General features: G+C 38.7%; 2 protein-coding genes and 1 non-coding gene across 6 annotated transcripts in view; all 3 read left to right on the forward strand.

The window, feature by feature from the left end:
* Positions 1-16,724, forward strand: part of GPR176 (G protein-coupled receptor 176) — a 132,325-nt gene that overhangs the window by 96,445 nt on the left and 19,156 nt on the right. The window lies entirely within an intron of this gene.
* The window catches only part of FSIP1 (fibrous sheath interacting protein 1), a 338,650-nt gene that overhangs the window by 96,206 nt on the left and 225,720 nt on the right, over positions 1-16,724 (forward strand). The gene's annotated exons all lie outside the window — the stretch shown is intronic.
* LOC121485897 lies at positions 1,030-1,136 on the forward strand. The gene has a single exon (XR_005986403.1). It is a non-coding gene; the product is annotated as a U6 spliceosomal RNA (small nuclear RNA).

Genomic DNA, 16,724 nt, shown 5'->3' on the forward strand with positions numbered 1-16,724 from the left:
GCTGGCTAATGGCTGGCTAATGGTTTATCTATCTTATTAATTCTTCCAAAGAACCAATTCCTGGTTTTGTTGATCTGTTCCACAGTTCTTCTGGTCTCTATTTCATCGAGTTCTGCTTGAATCTTTATTAACTCTCTTCTTCTGCTGGGTGAAGGTTTTATTTGCTCTTCCTTCTCCAGCTCCTTTAGGTGCAATGTTAGATTTTTCTATTTGAGTTCTTTCCAGTTTCTTTAATACAAGTTTGCTTGTATTGCGATGTATTTCCCCCTCAGGACTGCTTTTGCTGTATCCCAAAGATTTTGAATGATTTTATCTTCATTCTCATTAGTTTCCCTGAATCTTTTAAATTCTTCTCTAATTTCCTAGTTGACCTTTCATCTTTAAGCAGGATGGTCTTTAACCTCCACGTGTTTGAAATTCTTCCAAATTTCTTATTGTGATTTAGTTCTAGTTTCAAAGCATTATGGTCTGAAAATATGCAGGGGACAATCCCTATCTTTTGGTATCGGTTAAGACCTGATTTGTGACCCAGTATGTGGTCTATTCTGGAGAAAGTTCCATGTGCACTTGAGAAGAATGTGTATTCAATTGTGTTTGGATGCAAAGTTCTGTAAATATCTGTGAAATCCATCTGGTCCAGTGAATCATTTAAAGCTCTTGTTTCTTTGGAGATGTTGTGCTTAGAATATCTATCAATTGCAGAAAGCACTGTGTTCAAGTCTCCCAGTATAAGTGTATTATTACCTAAGTATGTCTTAACTTTGGTTATTAATTGATTGATATACTTGGCAGCTCCCACTTAGGGGCATAAATATTCATAATTGTTAGGTCCTCTTGTTGGATAGATCCTTTAAGTATGATATAGTATCCGTCTTCATCTCTTACTACAGTCTTTGGGATAAACTTTAATTTATCTGATATGAGGATGGCTACCCCTGCTTTCTTTTGAGGGTCATTTGAATGGTAAATGGTTCTCCAACCTTTTGTTTTCAGGCTGTAGGTGTCCCTAGGTCTAAAATGAGTCTCTTGGTGCTCGCTTCGGCAGCACATATACTAAAATTGGAACCATACAGAGAAGATTAGCATGGCCACTGTGCAAAGATGACATGCAAATTCGTGAAGTGTTCCATATTTTTATGGTGATTTGTTTCATGGTTTTTGTATTTGAGTCTAATGCACATTCTAACATGATAGAGGCAATGCATTATTGTGTAGCCACGGTTTTCTGGAGAAGTTGATATTTTAGGAATTGTATTTCAGATCTTAAATAAAATTTGTTTCTAAATTTCTTTTTTTTGTTGCTTCTAAATTTCAAAAAAAAAAAAATAATAAATGAGTCTCTTATAGACAGCAAATAGATGGGTCTTGCTTTTTTATCCAGTCTGAAACCCTGCGCCTTTTGATGGGATCATTAAGCCCATTCACATTCAGAGTTACTATTGAAAGATATGAATTTAGTGTCATCATAAGACCTATTCAGTCCCTGTTTTTGTGGGTTGTTTCCTTGGACTTCCTCTTTCTTTTACAGAGTCCCCCTTAGTATTTCTTGCAGAGCTGGTTTGGTGGTCACATATTCTTTCAGTTTCTGCCTATCTTGGAAGTTCTTTATCTCTCCTTCTATTCTGAGTGAGAACCTTGTTGGATAGAGTATTCTTGGCTGCATGTTCTTCTCATTTAGGACCCTGCATATATCCTGCCAGCCCTTTCTGGCCTGCCAGTTCTCTGTGGAGAGGTCTGCTGTTAACCTAATACTTCTCCCCATAAACGTTAGGGATTTCTTGCCTTTTGCTGCTTTAAGGGTCTTTTCTTTATCTTTGGAATTTGCAAGTTTCACTATGAAATGTCAGGGTGTTGAGCGGTTTTTATTGATTTTAGGGGGGTACCTCTCTGTCTCCTAGATCTGAATGCCTGTTTCCCTCCTCAAGTTAGGGAAGTTTCTCAGCTATGATTTGTTCAAATACACTTTCTGGTCCTCTGTCCCTTTCAGCGTCCTCTGAAACCCCAGTTAAACGTAGATTTTTCCTTCTTAGGCTGGCATTTATTTCCCTTAACCTTTCCTCATGATCTTTTAATTGTTTTTCTCTTTTTTCCTCAGCTCCCTTCCTTGCCATCAACTTGTCTTCTATTTCATTCAGTCGTTCTTCTACCTCATTAACCCTTGTCATTAGGACCTCCTGTTTGGATTGCATCTCATTTAATTGTTTTTAATTTCAGCCTGATTAGATCTAAATTCTGCAGTCATGAAGTCTCTTGATTCCTTTATGCTTTTTTTCCAGAGCCACCAGTAGCTTTATAATTGTGCTTCTGAATTGGCTTTCTGACATCGAATTGTAATCCAAATTCTGTAATTCTGTGGGAGAGAGGACTGTTTCTGATTCTTTCTTTTGTGGTGAGTTCTTCCTTCTAGTCATTTTGCTCATTGCAGTGGCTAAAAACAAATTGTACTGGAAAAAGGAAGGAAAAAGGGAAGGAAAACAAGGGGGGGGGGACAAACAAAAAATAAGGAGGGGTATCCCCTGATTCTATATATGGTAAATCCCTCGACTTCCCCTGGAGCTTTCCAGCGCTGCTTGGTTAAGAACTTGCTCTTCCCCTGTCCTTCTAGCTGGTCTTCTGAGGGAGGGGCTGCTGTGCTGATTCTCAGTGTGTGCACCTGAGGGAGCTGCCCCACCCTCTGCCAGGTGCACAGTTCAGTGGGAGCTGTTTTTCCTGTGAGGCCCCTGTTCCCTGGTGACCCCGCTCCATCCCGTGCACAAGGTGACACAGGGAGGAACAACAGTGGTGGTGGCCAGCCTTCCAGCCCTGGAGTCAGCTCCCACAGTAACTACCAAAGTCTCCCAGTCTGTAGGGGCCTGGAGGCTCGGGGGGTGGGGGGCACCGATATGCACAGCTTGGGGCCACCCAGGGGCAGGAGCCTCCTCGCTTTCCTGTGTCCTCCTGGCCTCCACCTCCCCAAGGGGAGGATCCTGGGCTGTGTCCGCTGGCGCCCTGGGCTCTGGGGCCTGTGCCACTGGAATCACACTCTGGGGCCACGCAGCCCCCTCCTCTCAGAGTCACCTCCCTAGCTGCTGCCTGATGTCAGTTTCTTTATGTCTGTTAATAGTTGGTTTTTGTGCTCTTATATTGGATGCATAGACATTTACAATTGTTTTCATCATTATGTAGTGTCCTTCTTTGCCTTTAGTACAGTCTTTGTTACAAAGTATATTTTGTCTGATAGAAGTATTGCTGTCCCAACTTTCTTTTCGCTTTAGTTTGCATAGTTAAATTTTTTCCATCCATTTACTTCTGATCTGCATGTGTCTTTAGGTCTGAAGTGAGTATACCTCTCTTTTTTAAGATTTTATTTGATTTATTCATGAGAGACACAGAAAGGTAGAGACATGGGCAGAGGGAAAAGCAGGGAGCCTGATACAGGACTTGATCCCAGGACTAGATCCCGGGACTCAGGAATCACACCCTGAGCCGAAGGCAGACGCTCAACCACTGAGCCACCCAGGCATCCCTGAAGTGAGTCTCTTTTAGACAGCATATAGATACCCATTTAGTTACCCTGTATCTTCTGATTGGAACATTTAGTTTATTTACATTTAAAGTAATTATTGATAGATGTATACATATTGCCATTTTGTTACTTGCTTTATGGTTGTTTCTGTAGTTCTTTTTTGTACCTTTTTTTCTTCTCTTGCTCCCTTCCCTTGTGGTTGAATGGCTTTCTTATTGTCATACTTGGATTCCTTTTTCTCTTTTTTTTTGAATGTGTATGTGCTATAGGTTTTTGATTTGTGATTGTCATTAGGTTCATATATAACATTTTATGTGTATAGCCGTCTGTATTAAGTTGATGGTAACTTAAATTTGGACACATTGTAACAGCACTACATTTTTACTCTTCCTGTCGTGTTTTATATATATGATGTCATATTTTATATATTTTTATTTTGTGAATCCCTTGACTGATTTTTATAGATACAGTTATTTCACTGCTTTTGTGCTTTCACTTCCTTCCATAATGGTTTTGTAAGTCCTTTAACTACTACTTTTAATGTATGTTTACAGTTATCTGTGAAATTTTTTCCTTTCATAATTTTCTAATGTTTAGTTATGGTCTTTTCTTTCCACTCAAAATATTACCTTTAACATTTCTTATAAGACTGTTTTAGTGATGAACTCCTTTGACTTTTGTCTAGGGAACTCTGTCTCTCCTTCTATTTTGAATGATAGCTTTGCTGGGTAGAGTATCCTTGGCTGTAGATTCTTTCCTTTTAGTACTTTGAATATATCATGGCACTGTTTTCTGGCCCACAAAGTTTCTGTTGAAAAATCAGCTGAGGGACCCCTGGGTGGCTCAGCAGTTGAGCATCTGCCTTCGGTTCAGGGCATGATCCCAGAGTTCCAGGATCCAGTCCCACATCGGGCTCTTTGCTTGGAACCTGCTTCTCCCTCTGCTTGTGTCTCTGCCTCTCTCTCTGTCATGAATGAATAAATGAAATCTTTTTAAAAAAGAAAGAAAGAAAGAAAAATCAGCTGATTGTTTTCTGGGGTTTCCCTTGTATGTAACTGTTATTATTTTTCCGGGTCTTTTTTCTCTTGTTGCTTTTAAATTCTGTCTTTATCACTACTTTTTGCTATTTTAATTATGTGTCTTGGTGTGGACCTCCTTTGGTCAATTTTGTTTAGAAGTCTCTGTGCCTTCTGGATCTGAATATCTGTTTCCTTCCTCAGATTAGGTAATTTTTCAGTAATTATTTCTTCAAAAAAATTTTTATCCCCATCTTTCTTCTTCTTTTGGAATCCCTTTAATGTAAATGTTACTACGCTTGATGATGTCACTGAATTTCCTTAACCTATTTTCATGTTTTATTATTATTCTTTCTTTTTGATGCTCATCTTGGTTACTTTCCATTATCCTGTTTTCCAGATTGCTGATCCATTCTTCTGCATCCTCTAATCTTTAATTTGCATAGTAATAGTTTTTCCATCCATTCACTTCCAATCTGCATGTGTCTTTGATTCCCTATAGTGAGTTTTTTTTTTTTTAAGATTTTATTTATTCATGAGAGACACAGAGAGGGGCAGTGACATAGGCAGAGAAAGAAGCAGGCTTGCAGGGAGCCTGATGTGGGACCTGTTCCCATTACTCCAGGATCATGCCCTGGGCTGAAAGGAGGCACCCAACCACTGAGCCACCCAGGCGTCCCTCTGGTGAGTTTTTTATTTTAATTTTTTATTTTAGTTATTGGGTTCTTCATCTCTGACCAATTCTTTTTTATATTTTCTCTTTGTTGAAAGTCTCACTGAGATTCTCCACTCTCTTCAGTGAGTATCCTTATGACCATTACTTTGAATTTGTTATCAGTCATATGGCCTATCTCTATTTTATTTAGCTCTTCTGCTGTGGTTTGTCCTGTTCTTTCATCTGAGACACATTTTTCTGTCTCCTCATTTTGTCTGACTCTCTGTTTCTATGTATTAGGAAGGAGAAAAATGACAATTCTAAATGTTGTAGTATGTCAGTGTTTCTTTGATCATTGTGTATATGCTCACCTTTGTTTCCTTACATGGGGTAATATTAAAATTTGTTGGCCAATACTTACTGGCCAGTATTCTTCCTTTATCCATGGTATTTGCATGCTTGTACCATTATAAGAATAATGTCAGGGGCAAGACTAAAGGAAACTGAGGCTTAATGAAAGTTAATCTGTTTCTTAATGAAACAGATTTTATATTTTATCTTATTTATTTCATCCACATAGAATCAGTGACATTGATTGCACTGTGAAAGCCAGTAATTTACAAGCCCACAAAATGGAAAATCAATATTTCACAGAATAGAAAAATCTTTCCCCTGTCTTTTGTTTTATAAATGGGAAAATAAGAGGTCACATCTCCTCATTGATCTTAGTGTTTTAAACAAGCTAATAGCATGCATGCTGATTTTATTTTGAATCAGCAGGAAAATTACATAATAAATAGCTCAGTGTTATTTAAATCAATTAGAATTAAAGAGAAAATGCAAGAATTGGAAGCTGATTATTTATGAAATGTTCAAATATTAGGAGAATTCTCCTCTGTTTATCTGTGTCAGTGTAGTCACCATAATTATGACTCTTGGATTCTTAGAACATAATACAAAGCCAAGCAATCTTTTGTCCGGTTTTCATCAATGTGACTAATGGAGATTCAAGCACAGACGGCCTGGGTTGCCTCAAATAGTCACTGGGAAATGCATATACAAAATAGGGCTCGGCATGAGAAATGAATGGAGTTGGGATGCCTGGGTGGCTCAGCGGTTGGGCATCTGCCTTTGGCTCAGGTTGTGATCCCAGGATCCTGGGATCGAGTTCTGCATCAGGCTCACTGCAGGGAGCATGCTTCTCCCTCTGTCTATGCCTCTGCCTCTCCCTGTGTGTCTCTCATAAATAAATATATAAATTAAGAAAAAAAAGAAATGAATGGAATTGAAATCATTCTCTAATATTTTACTCTTGAGTTTTGCTCTCTTCTTCCTCCCCCCTGACTACTTGAGGGAAATGGAAGAAGAAAGAAAAAGTGTTAGGATTTACTTCCTGAAAGGTAATGTTTTTGCCCACCTATGTGCACCTCATTACAAGTACTTCCAAGATCGTGTTACACCTGCAAGGCTCTTAAATATGGCCTGCTGGTTTCTGTGTTGCCTCACAAGGAACCACATCAAAGTTCAGGGTCAAGAATGAGGTGGTCTCAGTTATCAAGCTCCTTTCTTGTTACCCGTGTACCAATCTAATTTTTTCTTACTTTACTCCTTCCTTCCTGTGGAGCTCTTGGCTTCTAGTATTTTGTCTGAACATGTATTCCATTTTCTTATGTTGTCAGTTGGCCTGATGGGCTATGTTTAGTAATTCATCTTTTCAATGCCCCTTGTGATCTGTTCTCAGTGTTTCTGTGGCTTTAAGATCCATCACTTCCTTACAGAGCCTTCCCTGCCCTGGCTGTTTATGACCTTGTCCTGGATCTGGCCACTTCCAGCTTTTGTCCCATCTGCTGCCCTGGCTTTCCTAGTCCCAGCTCCTCACTCTACAATGCGCCCCCCCGCCCCCGCCACAGTTGTTGACCTTCTCCTTCGCAGAGATGGGAAAGTGGTGAAGGGAAATGGCAAGTCTACTTTAGAGCACATTTAACCTCTCCAGTAGTGGGAAAGTGGCTCCAAATTTGTTAGAATTAAAATACCATTCCTTGCTCTTCATCCTCCAGCCTCCCCCCTTTCTCTTGTCTGTCCTCCCAGATTCAGCTACAGAAAAAAGAATGGAATTTTCAACTTTTAATCAATGTCATTGTCATATTGTGCCAGATTGTAAGGAGTAAGAGACTCCCATTTCCGTAATCTTATTCCTCCATCTCACATCAGACATGCTGGGTCCCCGTGGACTGAAGCAGAATCAAGCTCACTTTCCATTCTTAGTCCTCTAATTATCTTGCCCTTGTGTTCTTTGGAAATATTTCCAACATAATTTTCTCTTTCAGACTGCATAATTATAGTTACTGGAACACACTTCTAAGAGAATAGAGTGCATGAGTATTCTGTGTACGTTCACTAGACTAATTATAGTATAGCATGATGTATCATTGTCAAATGCATCTCTCCCTAGCTCTCTGATACTGTGTGTTGGCAATGGGAAGATAGTAAATATCTTGTTGGTCAGAGGCAGTTGCCATCAATAGGTGAACCTACAAAATTCAGTACACCGGAAAAAAGATTCTGGTGATTCTGATAAAGTAATAACAAACTTCAAGCTTTTATTTATTCATTTATTTAAGTATTTATGAAGCAACTCTTAGATATGAAAATGTGATTGGTGCTCATGAGGATCAATGGAATTTTCAGATGGAGTTCTTTTCAGGCTTTATAACATTATAGTATTTTAGGGGAAAAATAACCCCTCGAGGCCAAATGCAATATGAGTGCTTACGGAAGATGTAGACCCTGCCTTCATAGATTACATGAGCAAGTTAATATAGGCAAGGACTTTTTAGTGAGATAGCCTGTGTAGTAGGTATTTAGGGCAATGAACTACCTCACCTCCACCTCATCAAGAATGCCTTGTTTGGATGCAGAAGCTTAATGATATTAGATAATTTGTTTCATCCTTTTCTTGGAAAGTTTTCTTTGTTATACCTATGGAAGAGGAAAAGGAACTTAGGATTATTATAGGGTTGTGACAGTGTCACAGTTAGATGAGACCAATGATAGACTCTTGGCCTGGCTTTTTTGGGAATAATATACCTTTCAGGGTGGTTAATGCACATCCTGTGAAAGATCAGAAAGCAAGGTATCTCATGAAGGTATGAACATTTTCTAGTCAGTTTATATGGAAGGAATTTGAGTAGTCAAAGAAAGGAGAGTTACCAAGTTCAGAGTCTGTGTTTTTTTTGTTGTTGTTGTTGCTGTTGTTGTCTTGTGCATCTGTGTGGTATCTTCCTATGTGTTAGGAAAGAGATGTGAGCTTATTTCAGGGGCTTTGTGACTCCCCAGTGCAAGATAGCCCCTAGGATCTTTTTGTCTTGATGTGCTCTACAGTTTGCCTTACCTTTTGGGGTACCACTGTTGCTAAAATCTATGTGTATTTGTTGTAGATTCACCTAAAATCCTTTGTGCAGCTTCACAGGAGCTGACTGGAAGAGGCTATCATTGAAGTTTTTTTTTTTTTTAAATCTATTCCTATGTATTACTAAAGTGAATCTTGTTAATATTTTATCTGAATTATTCATTGTGAGCAAGTATTCCAAGGAGAAATCATCCAAGGTTAGATTGGGGATATATATTTCATAAGATACTTTTTATTCAACGTCATTATTTAAAATTCATCATGAATTTTAATAACCTTACCGCATAGCTCCTTCCTGCTAATTCAATTCCTGCTTAATTTGAACCTCCTGTATCATTTCAGAAAAACCTGTGGAATCGAATTAATTGTAACTGAGGTAACATAATTTTTTCATGCTGATAGAGATTAGCTTAAACAGAGTTGGGCAGACATTAGCTGGTTTAATCACAAATTGACTCTTCATTAGTGAAGGAGAGGCTCACATTTTTAAATGGGGAAGAAAAGCAGGGGAGCCCCAGTGGCGCAGCGGTTTAGTGCCGCCTGTGGCCGCCGGCGCAACCCTAGAGACCCAGGATCGAGTCCCACATCGGGCTCCCTACATGGAGCCTGCTTCTCCCTCTACCTGTGTCTCTGCCTCTCTCTCTCTCTCTCTCTCTCTCTCTGTCTCTATGAATAAATAAATTTAAAAAAAAGAAAAGCAAATTGTATTGAAAAGCACCAGCCACCACTCTGGTACAAGCTGGTTTCTCCCTCACATTCTTTTTTTTTTAAAGATTTTATTTATTCTTCTTTTTTTTTTTTTTAATGGTTTGGGGTTTTATTTTTTAAAAGATTTTATTTGTTTATTCATGAGAGGCACACAGAAAGAGACATTTTATTTATTCATGAGAGACACAGAGAGAGAGAGAGGCAGAGACATAGGCAGAGGCAGAAGCAGGCTCCCTGAGTGGAGCCGGATGTGGGATACCATCCCAGGACCCCAGGGTCACACCCTGAGCTGAAGGCAGAGGCTCAACCCCTGAACCACCAGGCATCCCTCTCTCCCACATTCTTGTTGGCCATAATTCTGATACTGGTGACAAAAAAAAATTACTTATTACCAACCAGTGCTGACTTTCTGAGTAGCTGGGAAACTTACCCATGGGGATTATAGAAAGTAAGTTTTTTTTTTTTTTCTTTTAAGTCAGAATTAAAAGTATCCTTTTTGGAACTATTTAAACTTTCCTGTGGAAGTGTGAACTTAGAAACTCGGCGTTTCATGTTGGTGTCCCCTCCCACCAGGCCCACAGTGCTTAACAGTGCCTTGTTTTGAACCCTCTGGTACCATTTGCCTTCTCTTCACTGAGGAGTACTTTGTTCCCCTCTGGGCTTTCCCTCCTTCTTCCTTGCTCGCTCTCTCTTTCTTAGGAAGAGGAATTCCCTGTAAAGGTTTTGCTTGGGCAGCACATTTGAGGGTTCAAAGAAAAACATGGATTTCCTATGTTCATTCCATCCTGTCATGATGCTGCAACTTTGAGCAGTAAGTGTTGGGCAACCAGAGATCATATCTTAAGGGTATCAAAGGGTAGTATATGATGTTGGGAAGTTTGGATTTGTTTTTTGTTAATGGCAATAAGGAACTCTTGAATGCTTTTGGTAAAATGAATCCGGTTACTTTTGTACCTCTGTTCTTTTTTTTTTTTTTAAGATTTTATTTATTCATTTGAGAGAGAGAGAGAGAGAGAGAGAGAACGCGCACCATCAGGGGGAGCAGCAGAGAGAGAGGGGGGAAGCTGACTCCATGCTGAGTGGCGAGCCCAACTCAGGGCTGGATCTCAGGACCTGGAGATCATGACCTGAGCTGAGGGCAGATGCATAACCAATGGAGCCACGCAGGTGCCTCCTCTTCTCTTCTTTAAAATGGACTTAATTCATCATTCTCACAGTAACTTGTTCTCTGGCAATTTTTTTAAACCAGTTCTGCAAAATCAAGATCATGAAACTATGTACAAATCATACCTAAATAAAATGAAGCAATACCATCAGATATTCAGGATCACTTGACTTTATAGTGATAGTGGTAAGAAATCAAATAGTTTTTTTCCATTTTAATTAAAATTCATTTTTTCTTTCTAATTTTTTAGGGGGGTGGGGGAGGAGGGTCAGAGGGAGAAGGAAAGAGAAAATCTTAAGCAGGCTCCACACTCATTGTGTCTCACTTTCACCATGCTGAAATCATGACCTGAGCCACAATGAAGAGTCCTACACCAGCAGGGAGAGCAGCAGAGTGAGAGGGGGGAGCAGACTACACCAGCAGGGGGAGCAGCAGAGGGAGGGGGGGGGAAGCTGACTCCATGCTGAGAGAGCTGAGCCCAACTCAGGGCTAGATCTCAGGACCTGAAGATCATGACCTGAGCTGAGGGCAGATGCTTAACCCACTGAGCCAGCCAGGCACCCCTTTTATTAAAATCCTTAATTGCTCATCTTGGGAGCCTCCATGCACAAAGGCTGCTTAGTGGATACCTAATGAAAGATGGTGGGTAATGGGTAACCAGTATGTTTGTAGAACTTTTTTCTTGTTTTAAATAATGAAGTATAATTATAATCATTGTTTTATTATTTGTAACATTCCTTGGCCAGATTGCATTTAAATGATTTTTTTCATAATGATATAAATAATCTTTTGGTCAGCATTTCTTTGTCTTAGAGGAGGACAACGAGCATTTAATTACATTAAAGAAAGAATCAGCTAAAAACCTAACACAATTTTCAGTTGTTTCTACTTCCCTATGTATGTATTTTTACCTGTTTTAATAGTAATACAGATATTTATTGCTCATTTTCATCTGATATATTTAATATAAAGAATTTCTATGCATATATATAGCTTTTGAATAGTTATTTTAATGCCTATAATATTTTATCAAGTTTTATCATAAATTTACATAGCTGTTATTTAGTGAACACTTTAGGTTTCCAGCTCTTTGCCTCTATATATATTTTTTTCTAAAGATTTTTATTTACTTGAGAAAGAGTGAGTGAGAGCACAAGCAGGGAGAGGAGCAGAGGAAGATGGAGAAGCAGGCTCCCCATTGAGCAGGGAGCCCAATGTGGGGCTCCATCTCAGGACCCTGGGAACATGACCTGAGCCGAAGGCAGAAGCTTAACCAACTGAGCCACCCTGGCACCCTGCTCTTTGCTATTATAAAAATATTGTAATTTACATATTTTTTAATATAACTTTTCAATGAATTTCTTAGATTGAATTTGCACAAGTGAGATAATTTTATCAGAGTATGTGTATATTTTATTTTATTTTTTATTTGAGTATAGTTGACAATGTTAATTAGCTTCAGGTGTACAACTTAGTGAGTTGACTAGTTTATTCATTATGCTGTGCTCACCACAAGTGTACCTACCCATCTGTCATCGTACATCGCTAGTACAATATCATTGACTGTATTCCTAATGCTGTGCCTTTTATTCCTGTGACTTATTCATTCCATAACTGGAAACCTGTTCCACTTCCCTCTCCTGTTCACTCATTTTGCCCAATACTTCACTCTCTTTCCTTTCTGGCAACTATCAGTTTGTTCTCTGTATTTATAGGTCTGATTCCCCTTTTCGTTTGTTCTTTTTTTTTTTTTTTTTTTTTTTTAAGATACCACTTATGAGGAGCACCTGGGTGGCTCAGTGGCTGAGCATCTGCCTTTGGCTGAGGTTGTGATCCTGGGGTCCTGGGATCAAGTCCTGTATCAGGCCCCCTGCAGGAAGCCTGTTTCTCCCTCTGCTTATGTGTCTGCCTGTCTGTGTCTCTCATGAATAAATAAATAAAATCTTTAAAAAAAAAAAAAAGGTTCCACTTTGAGTGGAACCATATGGTATTTGTCATCCTTAGTCTAAATTATTTTGCTTAGCATGGTATCCTCTCAGTTCATCCAAGTTATCTCAAATGGCACAATCTCCTATTTTTATGGCTGTGTAGTATTCCATTGTGTGTGTGTGTGTGTGCATGCACATGCATGAGCATGTGTACCACATTTTCCTTATCCATTCTCTATTGATGGATACTTAGGTTGCTTCCATATCTTGGCTATTGTAAATAATGCTGCATTAAATATAGGGGTGCATATATCTTTTCAAATTAATGTTTTCATTTTCTTTTTTTTTAATTTTTTTTTTAAAATTTTTTTATTTATTTATGATAGTCATAGAGAGAGAGAGAGAGAGGCAGAGACACAGGCAGAGGGAGAAGCAGGCTCCATGCACCGGGAGCCTGATGTGGGATTCGATCCCTGGTCTCCAGGATCGCGCCCTGGGCCAAAGGCAGGCGCTAAACCGCTGCGCCACCCAGGGATCCCATGTTTTCATTTTCTTTGGGTAATTACACAATAGTGGAATTATTGGATCAAATGGTATTTCTATTTTCAATTTTTTGAGGAACCTCCACAATGTTTTCTACAGTAACTGTTCCAGGTTACCTTTCCATGAACACTGAATGAGGTTTTCTTTTTCTCCACATCCTCATGAACATTTGTTATTTCTTGACTTTTTAATTTTAGCCATTCTAATTGGTGCAAAATAGTATCTTGTTGTAGTTTTGATTTGCATTTCCCTGATGGTGAGAGATGTTGAACATCTTTTCATGTGTTGCCCATTTGGATGTTGGATTTTTTAGATGGTTTGTTTGTGGGGTTTTTGGTGTTGAATAGTATAAGTTCTTTATGTATTTTGGATGTGAACCCCTTATTGGCTATATTATCTGCAAAGACCTTCTCCCATTCACTCAATATGTTGTCTTTTATTTTGTTGATGGTTTCCTTTGCTGTGCAAAAGCTTTTCATTCTGATGTAGTGTCAAAAGTTTATTTTTGCTTTTGTTTTTCTCGCCAAAGGAGACATATCTAGAAAAATGTTCTGTGGCCAATGTTAGAGAAATTACTGCCTATATTTTCTTCTAGGACTTCATGGTGTCAGGTCTCACATTTAGGTCTTTAATATATTTTGAGTTTATTTTTGTGTATGATGTTAGTAAGTGGTCTACTCCCATTTTTTTTTACATGTAGCTGTCCAGTTTTCCCAGCACCATTTATTGAAGAGACTGTGTTTTCCTCATGTATATTCTTGCCTCCTTTGTCATTAATTGATCATATAAGCATGGGTTTATTTCTGGGCTGTCCTGTTCTATTGATGTATGTGTCTGTTTTTGTGCCTCTACTATATACTGTTTTGATTATTGCAGCTTTGTAGGATATCTTGGAATCTGGGATTGTGATACCTCTAGCTTTGTTCTTTCTCAGGATTGCTTTGGTTATGTGGAGTCTTTTGTGGTTCCATACAAATTTCAGTATTAATTTTTTCTAGTTCTGTGAAAAATGCTATTGGTATTCTGATAGAGGTTGCATTGAATGTGCAAATTACTTTGGACTATAGGGATTTTAACAATATTTGATTTTCCAATTCATGAACATGGGATGTCTTTCTATTTGTGTCATTTTCATTTTCTTTCATCAATGTTTTATAGATTTTAGAGCACAGGTCTTTTACCTCTTTGGTTAAATTTATTCCTGGGTATCTTATTCTTTTTGGTGCAATTGAACATGGGGGTTTTAAAAATTTATCTTTTTGCTTTTTCATTACTAGTATATAGAAATGCTACTGATTCTGGTTATTAATTTTGTGTCCTGCCACTTTACTGAATTAATTATTCCCTCTACTAGTTTTTTGGTGGAGTCTTTGGGATTTTCTATGTTTTTATTCTTGCTATAAATTACTGTTTGCACAAATTCATGTTTTTTTTCTTTTGTGGATTATGTATAAACAAAATTCATTCTCAAATTTCTTAGGTCTGTTTTTGGTCTTCAGTACCTTGTGGTATTATATAGCTACCAGTTTGTAATAAAATATTGGCTAATATTTGAGTGATTACCAGCATTGTCTTAAGAACATTTTATGGATTTTGCCTTTATAACAACCATTTAAGTGTTATTACTATTTCTACCCCTATTTATAAAAATGAGGAAACTGTGCCTTAGCAAAGTTAAATAACTTAGCAATGATTACATAGTTGGTAAAGGTCTTCTGACTCCAAAGCCTGTGCCCTGAATAATGTCTTCCTGATGTCAAGCTGTTTAAATTATTAGATTTAAAGCATTATCAGGCAGTCACCGTTACTTTTGAGATTTTTAATTTTTCTTAATGAAACCATGGCAAGATCATTGATTCCTTTTGTGATATTTCTTAACCCTTTGTGGTTTTTAATTCACTCTGGTGCTCTATTAAAATATATCATTGGGGCGCCTGGGTGGCTCAGTTTGTTGAGCTTCCCAACTCTTGATTTCAGCTCAGGTCATATCTCAGGGTCCTGGAATCAAGCTCCACATCAGGCTCTGTACTCAGTGTGGGACAAGCCGACACTTGTCCCATTCCCTCTGCTCCTTCTCTCTACCCCCTGTTCATGCTCATTTGCTCTCTCAAAGAAATAAATAAAATCTTAAAAAAAAAAAAAGATATGTTTGTGTTCTACTGAAAGATTTCTGTGGTGTATTTGGAGTGTTCTAGTATTGGCTTGATGGATTCTAGGAGCAGGACTCCATCTGGAGAAGAGACATACTTGATCTGGGACCTCTTATGTACAATGCAATTAGAGGGTGGGTGGTCTACAAAGTAGCAGATCTTGCGGTGGCTCCTACCCCCCACCCCTGCTCTACTCCCATCAGGGAGACAAGGTTTTAGTGAAGTCACTGAATCCAGATGACAGTGAGGAGAATGGAGACAAGCTATGCGTGCCACAAGCCTGAGGAGACCCCTCTGAGTTTGCTACAGGTGCTTCAATGTGATCATATCAGGCACTCATCCTGACCCCTGTGATTCCACCAGAGCAGCACCACTCAAGAGAACTCCAGGGGTTAAATCTGGGTGCTTCCTCCTTGGTACACTCCACTCTTCCTTTTGGAACTCAGAGGCCAGTCAGTTCTACTTTGTTTCTCACTTCTGATTACTTCCAAGTCCCTCTGGTGAACTGTCCTCTTCCATCTTTACACATGGCTCCAGGTTTTTTTCTTTCCTCTGGGCTAGCCTCTCATTCTTTCTCTGTTTGTCAGACTTTTCCTTTGTGCAACTAATGATAACTATAACATATCACACTTACCTAGCATGTGTTATGGGCAAGAGCACTGTTCTCAGTGCTTTATGTATATTACTTGTATCGTCTCCTTTAATCCTCACAATGACCCTAGAATGTAGGCATTGTTATTATGCCAACTTTACGCATGATGAAACTGAGGCAGAGAAAATTGAATTCATCCATGATCGCACAGTTACTAAATAGGAAAGGTGGGACTTGAATCCAGGAGTAAGGTTTCAGAGTCTGTGGTCTTGTGCTCTTAGTCATTAAAATATCCTGCTTTTCCACAGGATAAAAATTTCCCTACACACTGAAGCTTTCTCAGAATGGACCTTCAACGATATTGTCTTTTATTTGCATACAAAAGGGCAGCAAAGTACTAATGTATACTTGTCTAGCCACTTGGAATACTTCTATAACCAGGGAATATAGCTTACCAGGAAAAAACAACCCCACAAATGATGTGCTCATGAATGAACATTAAAAATCATATGAGGAAAACCATAGAGAGAGCCAGCAAACCCAGTGATGGCAAAATTAACACTTCTAGAACTAGACACAGCAAAATGAAAGAAACATTAAGCATTTGAAAATATGATTATATATAAAAGAAGGAACAGAACCATGGTAAAATAACTGGACAATGGGAATCAGGGGTAGACACTTCTACTAGTTATAGATCAAAATTCAAATTTCAAAAAGCTTAATACTTAGCTATAAAAAAGTATGATTTGATTATTTTCAGATGAATTGATGAAATGTAAGGTAGACTTGAGAAATATCACCCAGTTGTCAGAAAAGGATGAACTGATGGAAAATATGAATGAAAGGTCAAGAAATAGAACCAATAGAATGAGGCCAAATATAAGTCCAATATGAGTTCCAGAAGAAGAGAATAAAGAGAGTAGGGCAAAATTCAAAAAGGCAGTGGTTGAAAATTTTCTAGAAATAAGGAAGACAGGGGGCAGCCCTGGTGACTCAGCGGTTTAGCACCACCTTCAGCCCAGGGCGTGATCCTGGGAACCTGGGATTGAC

This window comes from Vulpes lagopus, chromosome 2 (assembly GCF_018345385.1).
Source record: "Vulpes lagopus strain Blue_001 chromosome 2, ASM1834538v1, whole genome shotgun sequence".
Lineage (NCBI taxonomy): Eukaryota > Metazoa > Chordata > Mammalia > Carnivora > Canidae > Vulpes > Vulpes lagopus.